Source organism: Balearica regulorum, chromosome Z, assembly GCF_011004875.1.
Source record: "Balearica regulorum gibbericeps isolate bBalReg1 chromosome Z, bBalReg1.pri, whole genome shotgun sequence".
Taxonomy (NCBI): domain Eukaryota; kingdom Metazoa; phylum Chordata; class Aves; order Gruiformes; family Gruidae; genus Balearica; species Balearica regulorum.
In genome coordinates, this window is record NC_046220.1 from 24,275,328 (window position 1) to 24,300,365 (window position 25,038).

A 25,038-nucleotide genomic window follows, 5' to 3' on the forward strand; every position below is an offset into this window, starting at 1 on the left:
ATTCAGATTCTGACTCTTCATCTTTCCACCCTTATGTTGATAGTCCTGTAGCTCCTGTGATGCCATTACCAGCAGTGAAGCAAGACAAGCAGAATGTCTTGATCATCCACATCTTCTAGTATAAACAAAAACACAACTTGGAGCAGCTTCGAAGGGAGAGGATTTCCACCACAGATGGCCAGCTGCAAAGATGGATATAAAAAATTAATGTTCACTCCTAATTCGTTCATGCAGAAATTAAGTGCAGGCTTGGCAAGTCCAGACACATTGCTAGAGGAAGTTCTTCCAAAATGTTCAAACCTGTCTCTTCCATCTAGCATGGTCAGATGCAATGAGATGGGCCTTCTCCAAATGCTGCACAGCATACAGAAATGTAACTTTTTAAACCTGTTTTCTCAGGTTGAAAGGGGCAAGACACTGGTAGAAAGGATTTCTGTTCAGCTGAAGGGGAAAAAAAGATTGCTTGTCATTGACATATTTGCCACTCACCAATGTTGCAAAGGGATGAAGAAAACTGCTTATGATTTACAAATAGAGCAGGTCAGCAGGTAAGACTTCAAATGTTTCTAGGCTGACGCAGAATAAAAGTGTTCAGGTATGCCATTTTACTACTTAACTTGAGCAAAATGTAGAAAAATTGTTCTTTTGCTTAAAAGCAACAAGACCAGAACTGTTTCAGAAGGGAATTAGCTGTAATTCTTTGCTCTTTCTCCTTTTCTCCTACTACTTATAACCTTCAAATCCCACAAACTTCTTCTGCCTAAGTAACTATGCAGGTCATAGTTGAAACTATTCTAACTGCAACTCTGTAATAAGCCTGATGAAAAGACTGTTTAAACTCAACTACATTTATTTACTGAGAAAGCTTAACAAAGTTCTGACAGTTTTCCAGTTCTGAGTTCTTCTACATAGCCCTGCCATCTTTATTTACAAGGAAAAGAAAATAACCGAACCATGTGGCAACCTTTATCTTCTGAGTTCCTCCATTAGAAACACCCGCCCCTTTCCTCTTTTTCCGCTAGCAACAGCTGTGACTTTTCTTCTACTCCAGCATAAGGGTCCCGCGTTCTCCACGCCGCGGTCCCGCCGGTCCCGCTCAGCACCCTGGCCAGCGCCGCCCCTGCGCCTGCCTGGGTGATGACGGGAGGAGGTCTGCCCCAACGAAGCGGTGATGTCAAATCATTTACCTGTGTCCTCACTTTTCCTTGGTGGTAGATCAGACACGCTAGGAATAAGATATGGGTGTGCTGTTTCAGAGCAGCTGTTGTTACTCAATGACGTTGCACTACATAGTAACAAAAATTTTCCAGTGTAAATGTTGCTTGCAACCAGGAACTGTTTTTTTTACAATTTTTGTTCTAATAGCAGTAAAAGGGTGAGAGGTTGAGTGTGTGTAAATTGTCCACCTTTGCTGGTGTCATGATGGTGTTATTTTGATTTTGGATAGGGAATTCTTCTTGTTGATATGTTAAGTTTCTGAAGATTGTGTGATGAATGTATATTTCAATGATAATTCTGGTTTATTCTGATAATGATAATAACTGGCTTGTAAGATGATGCTGCAGACAAGCAACTACTAGCCTTGGTTTTACAGAGCTGCAATTACTCACAATCTCTTTTTCCCCAATTTATGCTCAAATTTCATTATGCTCAAAACAATCCCCTTGGGAAAAGCATCTGGAGAGTCCAGAACACATCTGTTTCAGACTTGCTACATAAATGTATATACACTGTTACATAAATGCACAGTGCTGTAGAAATAACTAAAACTAATGCCACCCTTTGATTCAAATACAATTTGCTGACATCGCTTTTTATGGAGGGCGAGCCTTACTTCTGAAAACGCTAAAACTGATTTTGCATAACTTCAGTTAGGAAAGACTTATCAACACATCTTACTCACACTCCTTTTATTAAAAGAAAAACGTAGGCAACCTCACCAGCTGGTTTTGATCCCATATCCAAATTTGGTAGAGTTATAATGTTTCTGAATGACAGGTATATAAATGCTGCTATGTTTCAGATCACACATTTTCTGGACCTCTGCTGCTACTCAGCCTCAACCCCTCCTCCATGCAGCTTTCTAAAATAACTGCTGTTCTGTCAGTTACTGACAGAAGACACATCTGCAGTTACTCTGACTTTTTAATTTTCCTGCCTATTTAAAGATCTTGGATTTGAGTTCATAAATCATTGAAATTATCTTTATTCTTAGGAAAAAAAAAATAATGCATAGAAGCAAATAGTTAAATTTCAAGTCAGCAAAATCACGAGTTGTGGTGAAAAGCTCCAGATGACACACATTTAAAAGATATCCATGCAAAGCTGTTTAGAAATTAAAAATAACTCACTTCTGAAATAAAGTGCTCTTTAGATTATATCAAAGTACCTTTTCCCATGGCAGAGGCCTGGAACCTACCAACTTCACTGTCTGCTCTGATCTGATGATGCATACAGCTGCTTTAGTGGCACTTGTGCACTCTGTAGCAGTTGTGCACAAGTCACGTGAGCTGCATCTGCCCTCAGTAAAACGCAAGCACCTATGCTGTATTCTATTGTTAAGAAAGACAGAATTAACTACATTTTCCTAATAGTTGCAGTGCCTTACAGACTAAAATTAAATGTAGAGCACATAACAGTGGCCACTTATTTTGAAAAGAATCACTTTACTCAACATACCCAGGTGCTGACATTGGGAACTCTGCTTATTTTATGGACTCAAAGAAAGCATGGCAGATTTTCACATGTTTCCTCTGCAATGAAAGAGCAACTGAAGAATCATTATTATTGGTCAAGCACTGTTAGAAAGTGTAGAAAAAAAATCTCTTTCATAAAAATCAGGAGATATAATCTGGGACTCAGCAAAATACAAAAAGAACTTTTATCTGTCTGTACAAATTCTACAATGCTATTCACAGTATTGCTTTTCAGAGCAGAACCGCATCTTTTTGTTCTCTCTCTCTTCTTGCAGGTTTCTATTTTTATACTACCCTCCTATCTGCAAAGCCTTTCACTCTTAAAAATAAGCTTATTTTGTCATTTAAATCCCCCAAATCTCCATAATTTCCTCAAGTAAATAGTATCAGTTCATAGCAAACCAGTAATTTTCACAACTATGATCAATCTGAAAGCATTTCCTTTTGTTGCAAATTTAGAGCACGTAAGTACACTTACATGAACTTCTAATAAATAAAATGGGTTTTAAAGGAATGCAGAAAAAATATCCATTTTAAAGAAAAAGATTTTTGAGCCTGCTCCAATGCTTAATTTAGGAAAAATTCCATGAAAGCCATACAACTAATAAGAAATAAGGAAGAGATGCTTTTTCTACAATGTTTTCTTGGTATTGCGAGAGCATCCAGAGCATCAAACCACACTGTATCTTCCCTGTGATCCATCCCTTTTCAGGTTAAGTTCAGTATTTGAAAGGGAATTTGGACAAGTTTGACAGCATGAACATGAACAGCCTTAGGCTCTAAGTATATTCCTAACTAATCCTTTGCCATCTGGGGGTTACTCTGCTCCGTGCATGTTTAGGACTTCAGTCAGCATCTCAAGACATTATGTACAAGCTGAGGACACTTACAATCTTACTAGAAATACGTTCAGTGTAACAGGTCAAAGAAAGAAATCTAGTTTGAGAGCAGACATTTGACATCTACTAACTCATTTACCAATCTGCTGTCTGTACTTTCTGAAGTGTCTGTATTTGCCCTTTTCTGTGCTTTAATATTAAAATATTAATATTATCTCCTTCTTGCAGTTAAAATCAGAGCCTCATTGACTGGATTGTTGTAATTGCAGAGAATTCTATAGTTTCAAGCAACAGACTTATTTCAAGCACTATTCAATAGAAATATTTATAGACTTAAGAATATGTCCTCCTGATAACTCTTTTAAGGTCATCTTGATTGTGAGACTGTCTGCTCGTCATGTTGACAAAACTGGACAGTCACCCTGTGACTAGTCTCAAGTTACATTTATAATTTGAATGAATGAGCACTTCACTACCTGTTTTAGTAAAACATTTAAGATGTGCATCTGATCTTCTTGATGCTATAAAACCATATGAAAAACCTAATGTGTTACTGACATGGTTTAGCCCCAGCCGGCAGCTGAGTGCCATGCCAAACTGCAAAACAACGGCAAAGCCTTGAGGGTTGGGATAAGGGCAGTTTAGTGGGACAACAAGGGAGAGGGAAAACAATCAACAACAGTGCTGATAACAGATAGTAACAATGGGTGATGACAGAGAACAATTTACCGAACCAATGACCGACCAGAGGCTCAAGTCATCCTGGAGCCACTCCGAGCCCCCCCTGCCCGACTAGCCCCCAACGTCACATGGCATGGAGTAGCCCCTGGCCAGCTTGGGTCACCTGTCCTGGCTCCTTGGGAAATTAACTCTATCCTTCCCAGAACCAGGACATTATCCACCCCTTATTCTACACCATCTACGTCATGCCCAGATTATTTTACAGATCTCATTGCCTTACTCTATGGGCTATCGCTCTAAAATGTCTGTCGAGTTCATTTAGGCCATGGCTTTGGGTTCCATCTGCCATCACAGTCTCTCAGAGCAGGAGCAATGGTGCGTGCTGCTGGATTGTTGCACGCTGCATCCAGAGTTTTCACAGCCGGTGCATCTGGTATGGTCCATGCTCACAGCCTGGATGTCAATTTTGATAAAGTTTCTGGGCACCAGTTGAAGTCAGTTCCTAGTTCCATCATCGTGGCACTTGGTTCAGTTTCAAAGTCCATCCCTCATTAGTTTTGGGTGATTATTATGGTCATACCATTGATGCAGCACATCGCTATTAACATCATACAATTTAATTTATTGGCTATTTTCACCCAAAACCAAATCCCCTTGGGGTACACACCGGACTTCCCCATCTTTTCTCATCACCCACCAAGTGCACCGTGGTCCCTGAGCAAAAGCAATCCCACAGATGGGCTTGCCTTTGCCTGAAGCAGGGATAACCCAAACTGTTTTACCCAACATATTTTTCATGAGCCCTACAGGAACTTTATCTCCTTCTACTGGGCGTGGAAATTTTGATTGGGCAGGGCCAGCTCGATTGGCAGATCCCCGAGTGTTAACTAACCAGGTGGCCTTCGCTAAATGTGTGTCCCAGTGTTTGAGGGTCCCACCACCCATTGCTCTCAGGGTAGTTTTTAGCAGTCCATTGTACCTTTCAATTTTCCCAGAGGCTGGTGCATGATAAGGGATGCGATACACCCACTCAATACCATGCTCTTTGGCCCAGGTGTCTATGAGGTTGTTCCAAAAATGAGTCCCATTGTCTGACTCAATTCTCTCTGGGGTGCCATGTCGCCACAGGACTTGCTTTTCAAGACCCAGAAGAGTGTTCCGAGCAGTGGCATGGGGCACAGGGTATGTTTCCAGCCATCCAGTGGTTGCTTCCACCATTGTAAGAACATAACGCTTGCCTTGGCGGCTTCGTGGGAGCGTGAGGTAGTCGATTTGCCATGCTTCCCCATATTTATATTTCAACCATCGTCCTCCATACCACAGAGGCTTTACCCGCTTGGCTTGCTTGATTGCGGCGCACGTTTCACATTGATGGATGGCCTGTGAGATGGTGTCCGTGCTCAAGTCCATCCCTCGCTCACAGGCCCATCTATATGTCACATCTCTTCCTTGATGACCTGAGGTGTCATGGGCCCACCGAGCTAGAAATAATTCACCCTTACGCTGCCAGTCCAAATCCACCTGAGCCACTTCAATCTTGGCAGCCTGATCCACCTGCTGGTTGTTCTGATGTTCCTCAGTGGCCCGACTCTTGGGTACGTGGGCATCTACATGACGTACCTTTACAACCAGCTTCTTTAGCCAGGCAGCAATATCTTGCCACAATGGGGCAGCCCAGATGGGTTTGCCTCTATGCTGCCAGTTGCTCCGCTTCCACTGCTGTAACCACCCCCACAGGGCATTGGCCACCATCCATGAGTCAATATAGAGGTACAGCGTTGGCCACTTTTCTCTTTCAGCAATATCTAAAGCCAGCTGGATGGCTTTCACCTCTCCAAACTAGCTCGATTCACCTTCTCCTTCAGCAGCTTCTGCAACTCGCCGTGTAGGACTCCATACAGCAGCCTTCCACCTTCGATGCTTTCCCACGATGCAACAGCACCCATCAGTGAAGAGGGCATATGGTTTCTCATCTTCTGTTAGTTTATTATACGGTGGGGCTTCTTCAGCACGTGTCACCTCCTCCTCTGGCGACATTCCAAAACCTTTCTCTTCTGGCCAGTCTGTGATCAATTCCAGAATCCCTGAATGATTGGGGCTTCCTATTCGAGCCCATTGTGTGATCAGTGCAACCCACTTACTCCATGTAGCATCAGTTGCATGATGTGTAGGAGGAACCCTCTCTTTGAACATCCAACCCAGCACTGGCAGTCGGGGTGCCAAGAGGAGCTGTGCTTCAGTGCCAATCACCTCTGAAGCAGCTCGAACCCCTTCATAGGCTGCCAATATCTCCTTTTCCATTGGAGTGTAGCGGGCCTCGGATCCTGTGTATCCCCGACTCCAAAACCCCAGGGGTCGACCTCCAGTCTCCCCTGGTGCTTTCTGCCAGAGACTCCAGGTGGGGCCATTCTCCCTGGCTGCGGTGTACAGCACATTTTTTACATCTGGTCCTGCCCAGACTGGCCCAAGAGCTACGGCATGAACTCTTTCTTGTTTAATTTGTTCAAAAGCTTGTTGTTGCTCAGAGCCCAATTTGAAATCATTCTTCTTCCAGGTTACGTGGTAGAGAGGGCTTACTATCAAACTGTAATTCGGAATGTGCATTCTCCAGAAACCCACAACGCCTAAGAAGGCCTGTGTCTCCTTTTTGTTGGTTGGTGGGGACATGACTGCTATTTTGTTGATAAGATCCATAGGGATCTGACGCCGCCCATCATGCCACCTTATTCCTAAAAATTGGGTTTCCTGCACAGGCCCCTTCACCTTACTTCGTTTTATGGCAAAGCCAGCCTGCAGCAGCATTTGGATTATTTTCTTCCCTTGCTCAGAAACTTCCTCTGCTGAGTTGCCCCATACAATGATGTCATCAATGTATTGCAGGTGCTCTGGGGCTTCACCCTTTTCCAGTGCAGTCTGGATCAGTCCATGGCAAATGGTGGGGCTGTGTTTCCACCCCTGGGGCAGTCGATTCCAGGTGTACTGGACACCCCTCCAAGTGAAGGCAAACTGTGGCCTGCACTCTGCTGCCAAAGGGATCGAGAAAAATGCATTAGCTATATCAATCGTGGCATACCATTTGGCTGCCTTTGACTCCACATTGAAGTTCCAGCATGTCTGGCACGGCAGCACTCGTTGGTGGCGTGACTTCATTCAGGCCACGATAGTCTACCATCAGCCTCCACTCTCCATTGGACTTCCACACTGGCCATATGGGACTGTTAAAGGGTGAGTGGGTTCTGCTGATCACTCCCTGACCCTCCAGTTGACGAATTAGCTTGTGGATGGGAACCAGGGAGTCTCTGTTGGTGCGGTATTGCCGCTGATGCACAGTTGTAGTAGCAATCGGCATCTGTTGCTCTTCAACCCTCAGCAACCCTACAACAGAAGGGTCCTCCGAGAGACTGGGCAAACTAGACAATGGTTCAATTTCCTCCGCTTCTAAGGCAGCTATTCCAAAAGCCCACCAGTAGCCTTTTGGGTCTTTGACATACCCTTTCCGGAGGTAGTCTATGCCCAGGATGCACAGAGCCTCCGGGCCAGTCACAATGGGGTGCTTTTGCCACTCATTCCCAGTTAGACTTACTTCAGCCTCCAACAGAGTCAACTGTTGGGATCCCCCGGTCACACCAGAAATAGATATCGGTTCCACCCCTTCACAGTTTGATGGCATTAGGGTACACTGTGCACCAGTGTCCACTAGGGCTTTGTACTCCTGTGGGTTCGATGTGCCAGGCCATCAGATCCACACAGTCCAATAAACCCTATTGTCCCTTTCCTCCACCTGACTGGAGGCAGGGCCCCTCTAGTCCTGCTCGTCATAGTCACTACTCACCTCTTGCAAAAAGGACTTAGAAGTCCCTTCAAGAGGATCAGAAGTGCGATCTGGCCTTTCACTTGGTCTGGGGGAAACTGGAGCTGCATTCTTTCTGGAAGAGTCCCTTTTTACAGCTGTCTTGCCTTGTAGCTCATGTACGCGTGCCCGCAGGGTTGAGGTGGGCTTCCCATCGCATTTCCTCATGTCTTCTCCATGGTCACGCAGATAAAACCACAGGATACCTCGTGGTGTGTATGCTCCATATCCCCTCTCCGGAGCAGAAAAACGCTTACTCCTAACAGCTGAAATGCAGGTCTGTGCAGGTGAGGAGTAAGATATATCCTCTTTGAGTTGCCAGACATTCTGGGACAGTTTCTCCACAGCCAAGACGAGGGAGGAAGAAAGGCTCTCTTCATATTGCCGGAGTCGGCCAGCCACTTCGTCCACCGTGGGTGCCTCTTCACTTTTCCAGTCAATTACTGCCAGTGAGTTGGCGTAGGATGATGGTGTATGCCAAATTTTCGTCACATGGGTCGGGTATACTGGACTTCATCGGGGTCTGGGGGCACTGTGCGTTATCCAGATCATAACAAACCATCTCCTGCACAGCTAATTCCCTCAGATATTGGATACCTCTCTCCGTGGTAGTCCACTTGCCTGGCTGACATACGACATCTTCGCTGAAAGGATACCTTTCCCTCACACTTGACAGGAATCGCCTCCAGAGGCTGAGGGCCTGTGCCGCCTTCCCAATTGCCTTTTCAATGTCCCCTTTCCTAGACAAGGATCCTAGCTGCTTGGCCTCCCTGCCCTCCAGTTCCAGGCTACTGGCCCCATTATCCCAGCAGCAGAGCAGCCAGGTAATAATGTGCTCCCCTGGAAGGCGGCTGAAGTCTTTCCACATATCTCGCAGCTCACTCAGGGACAGGGATCGAGTAATCACTTCTGGTTCTGGCTCTTCTTCTTGTTCTTGTGATGGCCCTGGTTCATCATCATCTTTCACTAAGTGAACCGATTTCTTTGTGTATTTCTTTTTGTGTATAGGGGCGACTGATACTGGTATGGGTTGACCTTCTAGCTCGGCTACAGTGCCTATTGTGGAGGTCTGGGCAGCTGCAGTGCCTGTGGGTCCGCTCTCTCCCTCTGGATGGTGCTGTCTACTATCAAGCAGTGTTTGATAGATTGTGGCCAGGGCCCAGCACAGCGCAGTAAGTTGTGTCTCCTTACAATCCCCACAGCATTTTCCTTTCAAATATTCTACCATTTTATCAGGGTCTTGCAATTTTTCAGGAGTGAAGCTCCAAACCATTGGGGGTGAAAAGGTCTGTAGATACCCGCCCATACTCTGCCACATGCCATGCCAGCCCTGACCATTCAGTCTTGGGGAAGATCCCTGGGTAATATTCTTGAAACAGTTTTTGCTAACCCTGAACAGGACTTGGAAAGCATGCAGGAGACCTAGCAATAGGAATATACTGGCCTGAACATTCCAAGGGTAATCAAAATTCTCAAAAATTGTTGTAACCAACCAAAAGGAAAAGGGGAGGTGAAAGAGTGGGAGAAGGTATCCCCCCCTGTCTTCCCCATAGATTGGGTCCAATTATTAATCAATTCTGAAAGATATCGACTGAGGTATGGGCCTGATCGAAATGCTACGTACAAGTACCAGCTCAGACTCATGACTGTCAATGATATCTTATCATAAGTCATTATCACACAATACAACAATATGAGAACAGGAACCCCTCTCCCAGAGATGATAAACAGCACCGCAGGGATTACATAGAGTAAACACCGGTTTACAAAACAGAGCCATGTGACCAAACAGAACATCATTATGACCCATGACTGTTTAAATAACATTATAAATGCTTGTAACAACTCTGTGTTAACACACTTGGGTCAGACTTGTCATTATCACACAAATTTGAGCCCCACTTTGCGCGCCAAAAAGGAGTGATGTGGTTTAGGCCCACCCAGCCGGCAGCTGAGTGCCACGTGCTGCTCACTCCTCCCCCGGCGGGCGGGATTGCGAGGAGAACGGAAAAACAACGGCAAAGCCTCGAGGGTTGGGATAAGGGCAGTTTACTGGGACAGCAAGGGAGAGGGAAAACAATCAACAACAGTGCTGATAACAGATAGTAACAATGGGTGATAACACAGAACTATTTACCGAACCAAGGACCGACCAACCGACCAGGCGCTCAACTGGTCCTGGAGCCACGCCGAGCCCCCCCTGCCTGACTAGCCCCCTTTTATGGTGAGCATGATGTCACATGGTGTGGAGTACCCCCTGGCGAGCTTGGCTCACCTGTCCTGGGTCCTGGTGAAATTAATTCTATCCTTGCCAGAACCAGGACAGTTACCAACATTCCTAAATGTTTTTCACTGCACATCATACCTTTCTCTCATCTCAGGTGACACTGCTGTTGGGCTAATAGCCTCTACTTGTATACAGGCTAGCAGGAGACTCTGTAACAGATGTTAGCTTTACGTTGAATTTATTCCATGCATGCTTGACAGCTGTATCACAGCAACAGCCACTTCAGACCAGGGAATGGGGAAGAAGAGAAAGCAACTTTCACAGCTTGTCATAGCTGCCATTATTTATTGACTTGCATCCCTAATTAAAGAAGTTAATTTCTTGAGTAAAAGGCGGGACACAAACACATACAGGTTGGGTGAAGTTACCTCAGAATGCACCATACTAGCTTATGAAATTGCAACTGAAACTAAACTGTAAGGTTACCCTACATGAGGTCACTGAAACCAGATTTAGACAGTTACTCATATCTCCACAATACAACTAAAAATGAAGTCTATTATTATGAACCACTTTGGGTTTCTTTTTATATCACCTATAGACATATTTCTGAGAGTAAAACTTGATATAATTAAAGGGTTCAGCAGTGCCTTGCAGAAAGAAAGGTTACTTCAGGAAGTGCATGGATATTGTAGTGACATGCCACTATCCACAGAAGAGAGAATCAGTCCTTAGAAGTGAGTATAAGGAGAAGCCGTTTCAGTATGTTGGATTAATTTTTCATGGAATCTGAATGCTTGAAACATGCTAACCAATAAATCTACACTGACCAAGTCAACATGCTCTCTATACTTCTTTTGGGTATACTTCTTTTTCTGTGTAAAAAACAGCTATTGCAAAGCAGTGACATAAATTGCAAAACTTTCTCTTCAACATTGAGATGCTATTGACATTATGGTATTACAGTTTTAGCAACCACTGCATTAGCAACTTCAGAACGTGGAAGAGAAGTTTGTAGATATCATAGCACTTCCCCTGCTGTGGCACCACTTTAGGATCACTTGTTCATCTGTTTCCCAGTGTTCCTCCAGAAATGTATCTTCCTTTAAAAACTGAAGGTAACACAGCCCTTCTTTTCTGTTTTGTTGTTTTGGGTTTGGTTTTTGTTGTTGTTGTTGTTGTTTTGGTTTTTCTGGTTTTGTTTTTTTTGGGGTTTTTTTGTTTGTTTGTTTGTTTGGTGGGTATTTTTTGTTAAGAATTTTTTCTCTCATCTAGATTTCTTGTAAAAATAATAGGTTTTTTCCTTTCTTAACATTTAGAGCAGAAAAAGCTCAATAAAGGCTAAACTTCTCTGAATTACAGACAGTAAAGTTTGTTTCTGTATTCATAGAAGTAGAATGACTTATGAAAAGTTGTATTGAAAGTTCAGGAAGCTTAAACCTTATATTCATAGTGTAGGGCAGAAACGCTATCTTAAACCAAATAAAAAGCTTCTCACATAACCCTTAAAATGATTAAATCATATTTTGAAGGAAACTGCTTTTTAGGAAAGCAAGCATTTTCACTGTCTGGAATGTTCCCCACCTCTAGAAATGCAAACAAGATATCAAATTATTGCCAAACAGAATAGTGTTTTTGTCAATTTTTGAATTTTTTAAAACATTGTTTTTATTATTTCCTTCCCACAAAATTTCTAGGGAAAAAATGACAGCAATTCATAAGCAAGTTTTTAATGAAAATTGCTGAAGAATATTCTGAAAGACATGGTAAATTTGCATGTGAACTCATAATAGCAGTCATTATTGTAAAGCAGCAATGGTATAGATGTCTTATCTAAAAAGTGTGAAATTGGCTTTTATAACATGAGTTCTCCTACAGAGCTGAATAGAAGTCCCTACTTAAAAAAAGACTCTTAAACCTTGAAATAGATTTTGAGCTAGCTAAATGAGAAGTTAAATCATCTTTTAGAAAGATAAAAAGTACACACACAAGCACTGTCATTTGTATAAGGATGCAAACATCTAGTATTCACAAGCATCAGGTAAAGCAAAAAAAAATGTTACTAATGCTACAACTTTACAGGTTTTTGGGTTTTTCTTCCAAAGTATGTGGTTGCCATCAGATGTAGATACTACCACCATTTCACTCTTGGGTTCCAGCCTGTCAAAGATGAAACATCAAACACAGATGGTTATGTGAATTATTAAGAGCTTGTGACATCTCACAGGACCTGGAATTCTTCCCTGTGAAATGAAAATTATTAGTCTGTGCTAAAGACTAAAAGAAATATGTTACCACTGTGCATCTCCCCATTTAGACAAGGAGTACAATTGCAACCAATATCTTGTGGAAAAGAAACATAAGGCTGTTAAGATGGAACAAAACTGACAGCACACTGTATGCAAAAGATACTGACAATATGTGCTTTACTTTTTTATGTTTATATATAGTCACTATATAATCTAAGTTTCTTCTTAGGGAAACTAGTTCCCTGAATCTATTTGGAAAACTCATCTGAATGAGTTTAGGTATACAAGATATCTAGTAGAATTGCTAACAGACTGCTCAGGAATGGAGGCAAATCTCCACATTTATGAATGGTATATTCTGCCATTAGTCCACAAAGTCTCCATTTGTTCAGTCTGAAAAAAAATCATAACAACTCTTCACTATTGTTCATCTAGACATTACAATCAAAAGTAATCATTCCCACTGGCTAAACTAATCCAATCTGCTAATATTTACTCTATTTGCAGTTGACAGTTCTGCTGCTCAGAGGGCCAAATTTATAAAGCGATCAGTGTCTCTCCGGCTTCAAAGAAAAGGTACTGATTTGTACAGCACTAAATAAAAGCCTTGTCAACATTACATTTCCAGCAATTTGTAACATACCTCAGCTGTGTGAGGAACCTCTGCCCTATCAGTAAACTACAATGAATAATAAAAATGGCATTTTAATAAAAGAAGTCACATCCCCTTAGCCTAACTTTATGTGTGTTACCAGTTCCAAGTGTTTAGAAGGTGGAGCAGCAGGATCCCATCAGGAATAAACTGCAGAACCAGAAGTCAGGAAACCCAAGGGCTATTCTCAGCTGTGCCACTGACCTTCCCCATGACGTGGTAACAGTTTTATTTCTGCTCCTCACTGTCCCTTGCAAATGATAAATATGAATAATCATATCTCAGATCATTCACTAAAAAAACCCCAACTTTGACTGCTATGTACACACACTGTGTGACTATACTCAACGCTTCAGATATGAATCCTATACCAAATAGGTTAAGCATGTAGCTTCAAGGAAGAGGAGTGCAAATAAATAAAATAAAAAAAGGAAAGGGGAGGAAAGGGGAGGAAAGGAGAAAGGAAGAAGGGGAAAGGAAAAGGGGGAAAGGAAAAACAGAACAATTTGTCTACAACCTGCATTTGTTCACTGCTGAATATGTTGTGGTTTCAAAAAATCACCAGAAATCAGTTATGTAGTCATAGGGTACAGGCTATAATAGATAACAAGCTGAATATTGAATTTGCTGTTTTGAAGTCAAACTCAGAACTGATAAGTTAGATCTCAGGCAGGCAACTGTAAGGTAAAGGAGCGTTTGAGTTGACCAAAAACACAGCTATGAGCAGCAGTGCAAACTAGTCCAGTGCAGCACTGGGCTAGGGAAGTGTAATAAAAGATCAACATGGCTAAATTGGACTCTTACTTGACCACAATGAATAAAAAGCAGAACACACACACAAAAAAATTCAAAACAATAAGCAACCCCTCCAACCCAAAATAAGATAGGCCATATAACTAAAGATGATTTCAAAAGAAAACAAGGGCTCGTATGGGCAGCCTCTGAAAAACAAGGGCAAATAGTGAGAGTCATATCAAAGGCAAGGGGGAGTTACAAGGAAGACCAAAAGCAGTGTTGGCCAGCTGCTTGGTCCAGAGGGAAGGCAATTCTCATAAAACCTCTACAAGGGACAAGTTTAGTGCCTTTCTTCCACTAAAGGGTCAGCTTTGTTTGGGTGATCAGAAGAATCACCACGACTTTGTCACAGCTTGAGACTGTGGAGAGAATATAGCAAAGAGTAAATAGATAAATTACATGTTATAAAATTTGCTGGCCTTCGTAAGTTTTATCTCAGAACATTAAAAGTGATCTGAAAAAATTTCACAGCCACAAGTGGCAATATTTGATAACTCAGGGGAAATAAGTGAGAAAGTATAAGACTAGAAGAAAGCCAAGCTGTCCCTGTCTCTGAAAGAAAAAAGAATACAAGAGGAAAACAGAGTCCAGACAGCTTCACACCCTGGGGAAATACCAGGGAAAAAAAATTAGGTGAACTATTTGTCAGCACCAGAGAATGAGGAGGAGATGACTGGCAACCAACTTCTGTTTTTCAACAGCAAATCATTATCAAACTGAAAATGGTCTCCTACAGTGTAATAGGCCTCATTATTGGTAGAGGCAGCAGATGTCACACACTTTCATTTCCATGCAGTTTACGACATTGTCTCACATGACCTGCTCAGAAATAACACAGGGAGACAATCTAGGAGAAAATGCTATAGGGTCAGTGCAACACTGGGTAAACACATTGAAATAATAGTTATAAATGGTTTGATGGTTAAAAATTGTTATAATTTGTTCAAATGGACAGATGTGCCATCAGTCCTGTGTCTGATGCTGCTTAGTGTTTTCATGAATTACCTAAATAAAAGAGGTTAACAGACAGGTCATAAGTGAATAGCAGGCTAAAAATATGTGTTTTAACAGGACACTACAAAGCTGGGGAGAGCACACAAGAATTAAAGCTGATCTTGACAAACTAGAGAAACTAGGTAGGAAGATCTTGCCCCTAATATTTTAATTAATACTCAATTTAAAAGATGCAAATACCTTTCTGAGACAAAGTTAACCTTTTTTTTCCAGATGGAGAGATGTCACACAAGCAGTCTCTCTACATTCACATGTCCTTTTCAACACAGAGGTGAATCTTGGCAAATCTGGAGACAGCTGAACACATTTTCTGTTATTTCATATTTAGAAATTTACCTTTGTCTCAACGGTTTCCTGTTGTTTACAAACTACTGTTAGTACAAGGAGACACTTGATGCTGTATGCTAGTGCATTTTGTGCTGTTCCTGACACTCTGGAGTGCCCTTCTTTATTTTCTTTCTTTAGAAATTGGATTTGTTAGTCAGTCAGGCACAGAGCAACATGCTTTTCCTTTTTCCAATGAAAGCATTTGGTAAGGGTACCAAGGAAGACTACTGCACATCATTAATTAATGGTGTCAGAAATTCATTCTGAAAAGGTGTAAAAAATAGAGAAGCTTAGCTATAAGAAAACTTATGTTAACTAGAAAGCTGCTTAAGGCCTAGAACTGTTTTAAAGACTATAATCGTGGGAAAGGGGTTTCTAATCAAGGTAATAGGTAATGAAGCTAACTGACCATGGCAATATACAATGCTGCTACGTTCCTTGTACAGTCCCTACCCAAACGGACAATAGGCCTGGGAATATTAATCTTATGAAGTAAGACACGTGTATCCACAGCGACGATACTGCACATGCCTGGAAGAAGAGGGTCATCCAGTGGACACAGGTGCGAGACCACTGACGACCACCAGAGACCCTTGAGGACCACTGACTCAAATCACTGAGGATGCGTGACAGGGAGGAGAATATGGAAATGGATTCTAAGAAATGATTATCATAGGACTGCCTTTTCTGAGAAAAATAATGAATATGTATATTTTGATTCTATATAACCTGTGTGTTGGTGATAACCTGTATGCATGTTTGGTGGAGCTGTCTCCCCCATGCATCCAGCGCTGCAATAAAGCAAACCTAGGGTAACTCACATCTGGTAGATTTCTTTAACAAAAGAAAATTAAAGACTGAAATAAAAAGTAAAAAGAAAGTCTTTCCTCCCTGTCTAAAGTAAGGCCTAGCTGAAGAGCTGAAGACAGATATTTGTGTTTTTAAAGTACAGAGCTTAGCTGTGGTCACTGGCACACTTTCAGCACTTGTTATAAGCAAACTGGTGAGCCACAGGAGTCACAGCACAGAAGAATTTAACCCACTAGAGTGAAGTGGCTAGCAAAAAACCATAGTCCTTAACTGATGTAAGATAGCGCAGATCCTGTACAGTCAATTATGATTTCCATTTGATGAAATCCAAATGCTTTTTGTTCTGTAAAAACCCTGCCTCCAAACAGACCTGTATGCATGCCTGAGGATATAGTTTATCACTTTGGCTTTTGGTAGCAAGTATCTATAAACAGACGTCAGCAACTAATAGAAAATGATTGCTCAAGAGCTAAGGGACAAGGACATAAAGAAGTATATGCAAACACCACCTTAGAGACAGCAATCATACAAAGCAGTACTATATGGAAACGTCTGGAAGTATCCTCCGTGCAACAATGGAGCACAAATGTTAGGAGAAAATCCAGTTAACAGCATAAAAAACAATACATAGAAATGGATGACGCATTTCAGAACTATCTATAAATATCTTGCAGGTTTCAGTACAAACCCTGTATGAACACTGTCTCAAATATCACAGTGAAAGCTAGTCTAAGAAACGAAAAACAATTTTATGTGCTTGAAGTACTTTAGGGAGAATTACCACACCTAAGTACAAAACAAAACACCTCTTTCAGCCATAGGAGTAGAATAGCATGGAGCATCCCTGATCTATCAGACTTCCATTATTTTATCACAGAAAATGCCCATATGATCCATTTTCACTCAAAAGGAATTATTCAAACTAACGTAATTATCACAAAAATAAATCAAGATCTTATTTCAGTCTTTTTTACCATCTAAGGTATTCTTGTAGCATACCAGATGAAAGATCAGTACCTTAAAGAAATTGATTTCTTTCACTTCCTGACAAATGCACAATATTCAGAAACTGTATTTTACACAGACCAAGTCACATAACTACACTGGGTACACACATTCACATTTGATCTCATAAAAGTCTTTGGTAATGGAACTTCAAGAAGCAGGCAGGGAACAGACTGGACACTTTCTAGGTTGTCATAATGACAAATAAATAACTTGCATTTGACATAGTAGGGTTTATTTGCTAATTGGGTGAGAAAAAAAAAAAAGCCTTGCAAAATGTTTATTTTTTTGACTGGAACATGGCAAGAGGGCCATGAAGATGTCTCAGTGTTGGGTGACAACAATGTTCTCCTAAAAATTTAAAATATTTAAAAAAAAAAAAAAAAGGTGAGGAGGGGCGGCGGGGGGCAGGGAATGACACACATTTGCTGGTAGAGTTCCTACTAGCTTTCTGGGGAAACAAGCTCTCTCAGTTCCAAAGGAAAAAGGTTTTACAGTTAGGATTCTCATCAGGCCACCTTCCAAGGTTCAGCTTCAGCATAAGAGATTTGTTGTGTGTCCTGGTTTCAAGGACAGGACACAGCCAGGACAGGCGACCCAACTAGCCAAAGGGGTATTCCATACCATATGACATCATGCTCAGCTCACTGGGGAGGGGCAGCTTCTGCTCCAGGACGGGCTGAGTGTGTGGTTGTGTGTGACTGTTGGGTCGTGGGGTGAAATATTGCTTTCTGTTATCACCCGTTGTTTGTGTATATATATATCTTAATGCATACATGCATACGAAGCATTCAGATGTCTGCAGCCGCTAGACACAGAATGGTACTGACAGAGACAATGGTAGTATCTCTCTCTGCTAACCTATGCAAAACAACACTAGACCACAGAAACTCTCCACCTCCTCATTACAAGTCACCTTGTGAAGCTTGTTAAGCAGAGCAGAGGACCCCTTCATCATCAACATCACTGAAATTTTAGTTATGCAAAACAGATTGCAAGAGGTTTATCCATGCACCCATGCAGCTACTGTAGCCTCAATGAAAACTAAAATTATTGAAGCCTGCAAGTGCTTTCCAGAATCAAAAAAAAGAAAAGGTCTCTGGATTTGCAATGGTATAGATAACATTTCTCATGGTATATTCTCATTACTCATTTCAGCTCCCTGAAACAGACACCAAGCTCAATCATTCCCAAGAGGCAAGGCACACCACCATCCTGGATGAGGTTTGAAGCAGAAGACAAACCAACCAGGCCTCTTTGTGTTATGAGTGCTGGCTGCATGCTGGGGCCAGCAATGCTGCAAGGTCACAGAACGTAGACCTGAAAAGGGGCAGAAGCACCGTCTGCTCAGGCCCCTGATTCCTCAGTCCCTCAGCGCTCCTGCACCCCTTGCTGAAGAAGAGACAGAGGAGAGCCACAATAAAGGTAAGCAGAAGCATGCATGGGGAGGAATCCAAGTATTAGGGAACTGACCAAGGAGACAAAGGTTGAGGTGTGTGGGGACAGTGGAGAGGAAGAAGAGACGATGAGCAACCAAGAGGCCCATTAGTATAGACCACTCAACAGAGTTGTGCCAACTGCATTCCTGGGCCACCTCATTGGATCTATCCTGCAATTAACTGCTCCAACTGGTTATAATCGTTTTCCCAGCAGCTCATCTAAATCATCCTTACTACAAGTTAAGCCACTGATTTGTCCTACTCCTTGCAACTGGTTGTTGTGTACTTTCACATCTTTAGAGATTGTACAGAGCAACTACAAGAAGCCATCTCTACAAGGATCTGTACGTACAGTAACAGCATAACCTGTAGATTATAATACCCAATAACAACTAAAATGAATACATTTTGGAAAAGGGGTTAAAATGTTTTCTGATAAGACTTCGAAAATTCACTCATCTTTTTGAAAGTTAATAGAAAAATAACAGAAAAGGTGTGTGTGGGGGGGGGTGTGTGCACATTCTGTAACTGCCTATTTTCCTGATGGTCTACTGTTTTCTTAAAGTTCCTTCCCCAAGACATTTGAAATAATGGAATGAAATTGTTGTTAGTGATAAACAGAAAGATATTTTCAAGACAATACATTTTTGTCTGTAGAGATGAGTATGAAGACTGAGAAATTATTTGACCCTTATCAGATCAAGATATTTGGAATTAACAAAACTGTGACTTATTCCATATACATTCTTAAATTCAAGTTTGTAAAAAAAGACAGTTTTGCAAATCTGAAGCCAAATTTCCAAGTTTCAATTATGTTTCAAGGTGCTGTTTGGACGTAGGTATGTTTAACTGCTGATCTGCTATAGGAAACAGTGGGTAAAACCTCTTTATTGTAAAATCAATCTATCTAATGCATCAGGATTCTTATATTTTTCTAATCTGAGTTTCAGAAGCTGTTCCTAAGAAACTCTGTCAGAAGTGTAACCACCTGCAATACTTACATGTTCAGCTTCACCCACACTTAAGTGCTTTATTGGAGCAGCTCTCCCACTTCTTCCCTTACTGCAAACAATTTTTTGATCTATTTAAAAAAAACCAACTTGTATTTAATTAAAAAAAATTAGAGAACAAAACAGCTCATTAAAAACGATCCAGTGAAAGACTCTTCCAGTCAGATTTAAATGACACAGAACTCCATCTGTCTGATGGCAATCCAGACACACAATCTACATCCAGAACATTACAAATGCTCTGTTATTCAGTAATTTGATGCCAAGGCTTAATTTTGAACTCTAGTAACTAAGTCAGGTCTTTTATCCTATTACATATAATAGTACTCAAGTTGGAATGACAAGCCAGGTGAGTTGGCCTGACTTGCTTGATTGATATTCATGGATACATCAAACTGAATTCACGTGCCCAACACAGCCAGGCAGACAGAACTCATCCAGCAGGAAACACTTTACAGCACAGGTCTTGCAAAGGTGCTGCACAATTTCTCTTAATGTTTCGCTGTGTAGAAGTATTTCGTTTAATCCTGCTGTCAAAGCGTCCTCTGCAGTTAACAGAAGCAGTTTCAGAAGGTGACCCATCTATTTGTAAAACAGGTGTCCAACCCCGGCAGGATGAATTACTATTTGCTTCTAATAGACTAAGTGATAACAGCAGAGCTCTACATAGCTTGAGAAGCTAAACACCTTTTCAAGGCACTACATAATTAGCTAGATAAAATTAGGGATCTGCTAACTTTGATCCAACTTTCAGAGCTATAAGGCCAGACTGCCATATTTAAAAAAAAAAAAACCAAAACCAAAACTACAAAATCATACATTCTTTCAGAGTCTTCACTAACCATCTCCTCCTTTGACTTACTTTACATTCAAAACCTTCACTGAATGGTCAGTACTAAAGATAAGTTGAAGATCTAATGTGAGTTAGTTCCATACAAATTACATCATATGTTTGTTTACTTCAAAACCACCACTGTTACCATAAACAAAACCATCAGACACTCAAATCATATATCACACTGCAAAAAGAAACCCCAAATTCTTGTGTGGCCTCATACATGCAACCTTGTATCTCTAAAGCTGACGATGGCATGCATGGACACATTGATGACAGCTGTAATTTAGCTTGAGAAGGTAGCTATTGTGGTGGCAAACCAACAGGAAGAACTTCAGTGAATGGTAGCTATCCATGCAGCTGTTCAGATGGTCCAGAAGGATGGTACCTCTGTGCCTTCCCTTTGCCAAAGACAAAACACTGGGAGCTTCACAACTGTTTATCTGCATTTTGTCTTCCCTAAAATTATCACTAGTAGCCTTGTTGTGCATCTTCACTTGTAGCTATCTTAGCACTTCTAAATGCCAAGGGCACATGCCAGGTGTCTGAATAGTTTTCAGAATCCTTATTATTTGGGCTTGTCAAATAAATTGCATGGTGTTGTGTAGCAGAAACCACCGTCATTCCCCTACAGGAAATCTGCTAAGTAGGAAGAAGAGAATGATAGAACCAATGCACAGAAAGAATTATCACCATTTAAACATGCAGATGGTGCAATAAAGTTCTTATTGCTAAAGTGGTGAGAAATGAATTTACTGTAGAGTAGAAGGTAGATGAGAGAACTTTGTCTTCCAAGTACTCTGATTCTGCTTAAATATCTGCTTTTAACAGAACAACGGTGCCTACCCAAGCAATCATTTGAATGACTTGAAGACAGCTTTCAGGTTAACTTTTTAATTCACTGACTGATGGTGAGAAAGAAAAAGAATAGGCTGGAGCCAGTTTTTAAAGCTGAACTTTAGGAAATTCTAGGAAAGTTTACGCTATGTAAAAGCATATTGTATGTTATTTTTGCTGTATACCAAACTTTGTACATGCTATTATGGACAAAATTTCTTAAGATTCCCTTTTGTCATTTAAAATAAATCACTTTTTATATTAAATGTATTTTCAATGTAAAACAAATCAGCGTTGTTTCATAACCATTGTAATGTCAGTCAGACTTGAAGAGCACTCTCTTCAGAGGATGAAAGAGTACTCCCCTATCCACAGCTTTTCAGATTTAAATGTCAGAAAATAACAGTTCCAGTGGTAGATTTGGCTCATAGTTGATGTGGTAAATAAAAATAAAAATCAATGAACAGCAATCATATTAGTCATCCCAATACTGCCAGAGTTCAGTCCTATAAAACCCAGATGCAAAAGTCTGCATGGCCAACTCATAATTTTCATATTTCACATTAGCCTTCAATTTTAGTCTAAACAGCTTTGGTAGACAGCCTGGGAAGCATACGAAAGAAAGGTACATTTAAAACATGTATTTTGCAGTGGAGTTTGAATTGAAATCATTGCCAGGATGCATACCACTTCACAGTGGTATGTACACTTGAACTACATGGCAGGGCAAATCCTGATGCAAGTCCCAGTTCATGAGCCCTATGCAATAAATGAATGGTTTCTGAGTTACGTAACGCTGATTTCATTTTCCAGTCTCCTCTTCAAATTTTTGAGGTCAGTTCATTTTACATGAATAACTCTTCTTTTGGAGTAAAATGTTCATTTCTGAATGACTGAGGGATCAGATTAAAATGTGTTGCTTTCCACTAGCAGAAAGTTCTAACAAAGGTCAAGGTTGCGGAAAAGGCAAAATCAAGGATAATGAACTTCTGCATTTTCTTTGAAAAACTTAAAAGTGAAGAAGAATATTCCCACAGTGGCCTTCCTCTCTGTACTGCTCACATAAAGGCAAGGTGGCAGCTGGGGAGGAAAGGAGGATTTTTCTTCTATGTCATATTATTAGATGGGTGACCTTAAGAAGATGCACAAAAGGAGAGTTTAGCTGGAGAAAGATGAAAAATTGCCATAGAAGGTAGAAATGAATTAGTAGTTGGTTAAGAGATACAACACAGGGAAGGAGTAAGTGCTCAGTTTTCACAGTGCACAGAGGTGATCAAGGAAGTCTGATGGACCAGAGCCTGTGTCTGCTACTTAACGAGCCAGTACGGGAGCTGAGATGAGAAATCAAGGGAATCTAGTTAAAATAGGGGCTTTTTATAATTAAAGTTCTTCATAATAATAAGTTTCTGCCCAGTTGAAGAGGATTCCACTGAGATTAAGCGGTAGGGTGTTAAAATGACTGATCAAATTCCATGTAAATAAATACAAAATTATGAATATTGAACACAATTCTAATTTCATATATTAAACTAAGTGGTCATTTATCACAAGCAAAGAAATCTTGAAACTGAAGCAGAAGTTCAATAAAACATCAACTTCATGCTCAAATGTAGTAAAAAAAAAACAAAACCAAAACCAAACAACCCAAAACACAACAACTGTTAAGAAGTATAAAGTATTATTCCCTGTATAAATTTTCTGTGTGAATATCTTCATCAATGGAGATATTGAAAACTCCACTGGACACAGCCCTGTGAAACCTCCTCTAGCTGGTCTTGCTTAAGGAGGTTGGAGTAGATGATCTTAAGAGGTCCCTGCCAACTTCATCCATTCTGTGATTGTCTTGTTACATCCTGAGCACTCTATCCAAATCAACATTACTATTCTTTTATGAGGGGCAGACTTGAAACTTCAGATTTGGTTTCAGATTTCTGAAGCCTGAGGGACCACTCAGGGCAAGTATCCTTACATGCTTGCCCTGTTCTTACACTCCTCTCTAAGTACTTGCTCACTGCAGCTGGAGACAGGGTATTGGCCTAAACAGACCTTTGATCTGATCCAGCACAGCCATTCTTATGTTATAAAGGATCAAATAATTTAGGATGACCAGTTCAATTTAAATTTATACTGCAAATATATGTGCATACATTAGTCAGGATAGAGAAAACAGGACTTTCAGATGTGATTTTTTTGTTGTTGAAATTTTGAAATGAGTGAAAGTTCTGAAAACAAACACTTTAGTGTTTCCAAACAAGATGTCTCCGCAAGTGGAGTGGAAAACTATCCATGCTATCATTAGAGTTGATTCATACTGAAAGGCAAATTTAAGTTTCCTTTAAACACCATAACACACATATCCAGTGTGCTACACGCTCATCTCTGAGAGCAACGTCTTCAGTTTAGATACATTTTCCATGAGCCGGGCATTAAGGATGTAGAGTACAACATTGTTGCCCAAAGAGATTTTGATTTCAATTTAAGATAAGAATGTGACTAGGAGAATTTGGCTGATCCCTTGGTGATGTCAACAGATCAATACTGAACTTACTGCTATCAACACGCAGACACCAAAAATCAATACATTTATTCTGAAGACAAGCTGGAAGAACTCTCCTGAGTCATCAAGACAGCCCTGGTGTCATGGGCAACCATGTCATACAGTCTCTTTCACAAAATGATCACATACCAATTTTGGGGACATTTTTTGTCTTTCCTGCTCATATTGAAAAGGTTGTTACAGAACTACAGATGGTTAGATATTTTCTTCTAAATTACAATTTTTACTGTAATCACGGTCAAGTTACATCTCTCCTCCTTTGCATGCAGGAGTGGTGCTTAAGTGAATAATTTGACCTCACAGGTGTGGTTCTCTGTTGGAGAACTATCATCACCTTTCCCCAGCACCATCTGTTGGACTAAACCCAATTCCTCCACAGCATATTAACAGATGAAAAATTCACAAATAAGTTTAAACCAGATTTTTCATAATACATATGAAACTGAGCATTTTATGCCACTGTTGCAGTCACTTTTCACAGCTGCAATTATTATGTTGGCTGGATGAAAACTGACGACAAAACAGGTCCTATAACTCACAGACCCACATAATTTTCAGGTGCCATTTAAAAACAGGATATTTTTCATTTTTGTTTGACAGAGTTACTGGAGCTGAGTCCTTCTACATTCAGCAATCATTAAATTTATCCACATTTAATCCACATTCCAAAAACAGGAGGAAGAAGACGGGGTGGTGGTAGACACCTATCTGCATAATGAAAACTAATCCCTCATTTCCCCTAAAACCTCAAGATTTCTCTCAGCTTTCTGACTAGCCTACCAATTATACCCTGTTTGGCACTCATGGCAAGAAGATAGGTGTAGAATGCTCAATTTTTCAGCTTCTGAAATCGCACCATTAAATACAGTGGAGAATATTTCCTCCTCTTTGCATAAAGATAATTGAGACTTCTTTCTAAAGAAAGCGCTAGGAGCTGGGGGAAGATGATAATAGCCCTCGAAGTCCTCTGCTCAAGGAGCATGGAGCTGCCAAAAGAATGTAAAGGAAGAGATTCATCCTTGGTATGGGCAATGCTGCAAGAATTCTGGTTTTTTCAGTTTCAGTTTAAGTGGGATAACGGTATAGAGGGGAATGGTTTTATAGACCATTTGCTTTTCGGGATTTTTCTCCCTCTCAAGAAAATTTGCCTGTGATACCTAACCTTCACCAAAAATTTGCCAGAAACACACTACTCCTTATGTCAGTGTTTCTAGT

The 25,038-nt window shown here is 40.9% G+C and overlaps 1 protein-coding gene across 1 annotated transcript in view; it reads right to left on the bottom strand.

The window, feature by feature from the left end:
• Positions 1 to 25,038, bottom strand: part of CAMK4 (calcium/calmodulin dependent protein kinase IV) — a 188,080-nt gene that overhangs the window by 148,015 nt on the left and 15,027 nt on the right. The window lies entirely within an intron of this gene.